Source organism: Schistocerca americana, unplaced genomic scaffold (assembly GCF_021461395.2).
Source record: "Schistocerca americana isolate TAMUIC-IGC-003095 unplaced genomic scaffold, iqSchAmer2.1 HiC_scaffold_294, whole genome shotgun sequence".
NCBI lineage: Eukaryota > Metazoa > Arthropoda > Insecta > Orthoptera > Acrididae > Schistocerca > Schistocerca americana.
In genome coordinates this window covers 85,001-90,000 of record NW_025726010.1, presented here as the reverse complement: position 1 = coordinate 90,000, position 5,000 = coordinate 85,001, and the positions used below count along the sequence as shown (strand labels likewise).

General features: G+C 62.4%; 1 pseudogene; it reads left to right on the top strand.

The window, feature by feature from the left end:
* Positions 1-5,000, top strand: part of LOC124579109 — a 7,959-nt pseudogene that overhangs the window by 993 nt on the left and 1,966 nt on the right.

Below are 5,000 nucleotides of genomic sequence, written 5' to 3'. Positions count from 1 at the left end.
ATGAAAGTGAAGGTCTCGCCTTGCGCGGGCCGAGGGAGGATGGGGCTTCCCCGCCCTTCACGGGGCGGCGGCCTCCGCACTCCCGGGGCGTCTCGTCCTCATTGCGAGGTGAGGCGCACCTAGAGCGTACACGTTGGGACCCGAAAGATGGTGAACTATGCCTGGCCAGGACGAAGTCAGGGGAAACCCTGATGGAGGTCCGTAGCGATTCTGACGTGCAAATCGATCGTCGGAGCTGGGTATAGGGGCGAAAGACTAATCGAACCATCTAGTAGCTGGTTCCCTCCGAAGTTTCCCTCAGGATAGCTGGTGCTCGTACGAGTCTCATCCGGTAAAGCGAATGATTAGAGGCCTTGGGGCCGAAACGACCTCAACCTATTCTCAAACTTTAAATGGGTGAGATCTCCGGCTTGCTTGATATGCTGAAGCCGCGAGCAAACGACTCGGATCGGAGTGCCAAGTGGGCCACTTTTGGTAAGCAGAACTGGCGCTGTGGGATGAACCAAACGCCGAGTTAAGGCGCCCGAATCGACGCTCATGGGAAACCATGAAAGGCGTTGGTTGCTTAAGACAGCAGGACGGTGGCCATGGAAGTCGGAATCCGCTAAGGAGTGTGTAACAACTCACCTGCCGAAGCAACTAGCCCTGAAAATGGATGGCGCTGAAGCGTCGTGCCTATACTCGGCCGTCAGTCTGGCAGTCATGGCCGGTCCTTGCGGCCGGCCGCGAAGCCCTGACGAGTAGGAGGGTCGCGGCGGTGGGCGCAGAAGGGTCTGGGCGTGAGCCTGCCTGGAGCCGCCGTCGGTGCAGATCTTGGTGGTAGTAGCAAATACTCCAGCGAGGCCCTGGAGGGCTGACGCGGAGAAGGGTTTCGTGTGAACAGCCGTTGCACACGAGTCAGTCGATCCTAAGCCCTAGGAGAAATCCGATGTTGATGGGGGCCGTCATAGCATGATGCACTTTGTGCTGGCCCCCGTTGGGCGAAAGGGAATCCGGTTCCTATTCCGGAACCCGGCAGCGGAACCGATACAAGTCGGGCCCCTCTTTTAGAGATGCTCGTCGGGGTAACCCAAAAGGACCCGGAGACGCCGTCGGGAGATCGGGGAAGAGTTTTCTTTTCTGCATGAGCGTTCGAGTTCCCTGGAATCCTCTAGCAGGGAGATAGGGTTTGGAACGCGAAGAGCACCGCAGTTGCGGCGGTGTCCCGATCTTCCCCTCGGACCTTGAAAATCCGGGAGAGGGCCACGTGGAGGTGTCGCGCCGGTTCGTACCCATATCCGCAGCAGGTCTCCAAGGTGAAGAGCCTCTAGTCGATAGAATAATGTAGGTAAGGGAAGTCGGCAAATTGGATCCGTAACTTCGGGATAAGGATTGGCTCTGAGGATCGGGGCGTGTCGGGCTTGGTCGGGAAGTGGGTCAGCGCTAACGTGCCGGGCCTGGGCGAGGTGAGTGCCGTAGGGGTGCCGGTAAGTGCGGGCGTTTAGCGCGGGCGTGGTCTGCTCTCGCCGTTGGTTGGCCTCGTGCTGGCCGGCGGTGCAGGATGCGCGCGCCTGCGCGGCGTTCGCGCCCCGGTGCTTCAACCTGCGTGCAGGATCCGAGCTCGGTCCCGTGCCTTGGCCTCCCACGGATCTTCCTTGCTGCGAGGCCGCGTCCGCCTTAGCGTGCTCCTCCGGGGGCGCGCGGGTGCGCGGATTCTCTTCGGCCGCCATTCAACGATCAACTCAGAACTGGCACGGACTGGGGGAATCCGACTGTCTAATTAAAACAAAGCATTGCGATGGCCCTAGCGGGTGTTGACGCAATGTGATTTCTGCCCAGTGCTCTGAATGTCAACGTGAAGAAATTCAAGCAAGGCGCGGGTAAACGGCGTGAGTTAACTATGACTTCTCTTAATCTGGCCAAGTGGCGGCGGTGTGGCTGCATCCGGACTTGGCTTCTCGAAGTGCGGTTTTGATGTAGTCGTGCTGCTGCTGCGAGGTGCCTTCCTTGGGTTATAGTTACAGGGAGAGTGATGCGCAATACATGGGCCTAGCCCTCTTAGCCTCTCCTCTCCTGCGGTCTTCTCCCCTTCTCGTGGGCCCGCTGATTTCGCAGAGTGGAAGACCGCACCAGGGGCTTGGGGGGGTTACCAGCCCCCCCTCGCACTATCCCTTTTTTAGTTGGGGGCAGTAAGCAGAGAATAAGTGGTGGCCCTTCCGCTGAAGGTGCCACCCCAACTCCCCCAGCACCTAGCCGGCCAACCGGCCGTGCCGAAAATCTTGTAACTTTTGCAGCTATGTATACCTGTAGTGAGTGCCACCGCAGCTTTACAACCAAGAACGGTCTCGGGGTCCATCGCCGCCGCCAACATCTTGCGGCCGCCAACGCGGAGATCGTCACGGAGAGGCATCGCGCGAGGTGGACTGAGGAAGAAGTCCTGTCGCTCGCCAAGGCAGAGGCCGAACTGTTCCTCGAGAGGGACGCCCGGTTCTTCTTTGTAAATCAAGAGCTCATCAGGATGTTCCCCGACCGAACGCTTGAGGCAATCAAGTGCCGACGGCGGCAAGCTGCCCACAAGCAGCTTGTCCGCCAATTCATGGAGGCGCTTGAGATCGGTCGGGGGGAAGAGCCGGCGTCCCGCCGGGGAGCGGCGAGCCCGCTGCCTGACGCGGGCGAGGCCGCTGCGCCGCCCGTCGACGCAGCCGAGGACTTCGCGGCCGACACCACCGGGCCGCCGCCGGAGGGGCCGACTGACGCCGCCATCTGGGAGCATCTGGCGGGGCTACCCGCTTCCGCCCAGCGTTTCTCTGCCCTGGATCGTGTCATCGGTCTGGGGCGGGGCACGCCGCCCGATGTCATCCTGGGCATGCTCCCGGATGCCCTTGCGTCGGTCGGGTCCAGAGGGGAGAGATCGATCACCAGGACACAGCGGCCGCGCCAACCATCGAAGCGGCCGCCTGCCGCGCCGCCGACGCAGAAGCGCAAGCGGCGCCGCTGGGAGTACGCGAGAACGCAGGATGCCTTCCGACGGTCGCGTGCGCGTTGCGTGCGCGGCCTCTTGGATGGCACCCTGCTCCAGCCGCCACCTGCCATCCCTGGTCTGCTGGACTTCTGGGCGGACCTCTTCACCAAGAAGCCCATCTCCACCGCGGGCTTCATCCGTGACCGCCTCCTCCCGCACTCAGAGCCTGTCGCTCTCGAGTGCATATGGGGGCCGGTCACACATGAGGAGGTCGCCGCCGCGTTGCCGCCCAGGGGATCAGCAGCCGGGCCGGACGGCCTTACCCCAGCGGAGTTGCGGCGTCTGCCGCACGAAGTCCTGGTGAAAGTGATGAATCTCTTCCTTCTGGCCCGCGCCCTTCCGGAACGCCTGCTTCGCGCGCGGACGTCCCTTCTCCCGAAAACGGCTGCACCAACATCCCCCGCCGACTTTCGCCCCATTACGGTCTGCTCGGTGTTGGCGCGGACCTTTCACAAGGTTCTCGCGTCACGCCTGATGCGCGCTTGTGCTGTGGACGAACGTCAGCGGGCATTCATCCCTCGGGATGGGATGTTGGAAAATACCTTCATCTTGGACACTGCTCTCACCGACGCAGTTCGCTCCTGCCGCTCTGTCTTTGTGGCATCGATCGACGTATCTAAGGCATTCGATTCGGTAGATCATGCTGCCCTTCGCCCCGTGCTGAAGGCGCATGGCCTGCCGGATTGCTTTGTCGAGTATGTCGAGCGGTGCTACGAGGGCAGCACGACAGTGATAGCGGACGGCGCCGGCGTGGGCGTGTCTGTGCAGCCAGCACGGGGCGTTCGCCAGGGCGATCCCCTCTCCCCCCTCCTGTTCAACTTTGCGGTGGACTACGTTTTAGGCCAACTGCCCTCCCACATCGGAGCTCGGATCCTCGGTCGCAGAGTCAACGCTGCGGCCTTTGCAGATGACGTCTTGCTGTTTGCAGCGACCCCGAGGGGCTTGCAGTCCCTCATCGACGCAGCTACCGCAGCCCTCGCCCACCTGGGGCTGCAGATCAACGCCCGGAAGTGTTTCACCCTCGCCTTAGTCGCGTCAGGGCGCGAGAAGAAGGTGAAGGTGGACAGCAATGTCACCTTCACAGCAGGCAATACCACCATGCCTGCCCTGCGTGTGGGTGAAACCTTCCGGTACCTGGGGCTGCAATTTTCCACGGCGGGTCGCTGTGTCTTCAATCCACGCAGCCACCTGGTGGAGCAGCTTGACGTCATCTCCCGAGCTCCGCTGAAGCCGCAACAGCGCCTCCACGCTCTCACCAACGTGCTTCTCCCTGGCCTGTACCACGGGCTGGCCCTCAGCCGCACCCGGGTGGGTGCATTGAAGTCGGCCGACGTTACCATCCGGGCCGCCGTCAGGAGATGGTTCCGCCTTCCGGCGGACACCCCCCTGGGATACTTCCACGCTCCTGTTGCCCAGGGGGGCCTCGGCATTCCATCTTGCCGATGGATGGGTCCGACCCTCCGTCGGTCCCGTCTCCTGGCGCTGAAGAAGATAGGGCCAGCCTGCGACGGTGTAGGCATGGATGAGGTACAGCGTGAGATCGAGGTGCTGGAGCGCCACCTAATGTGGGAGGGCCACCTCCTCAAATCGTCAACGCAGGTTGGGGAAATGTGGGCGGCGCCTACACATCGCCATTGACGGTGCGGCACTGTCATCTTCTGCCGCCGTCAGTGGCCAACATCAGTGGGTCGCCGACACCAGTCGCCTGCTATCTGGGCGTGAATACATCGACGCCCTCCGCGCCCGCATCAACGCCTTCCCTACGAAGGCACGGCGCAGTCGCGGGCGGGAGGCGGACACCAGATGCCGCGCGGGGTGCCAGGCCGTGGAGACCGCCAACCACGTACTTCAGGCTTGCTTTAGGACGCACGGGTCCCGGGTCAAGCGCCATGACGCTGTAGTGCGTTATGTCGCCCGTGGACTCGCGCAGAGGGGCTTCAATGTCTCTGTGGAGCCCCACCTCCGAACACCTGAGGGCATCCGCAAGCCTGACGTGGTG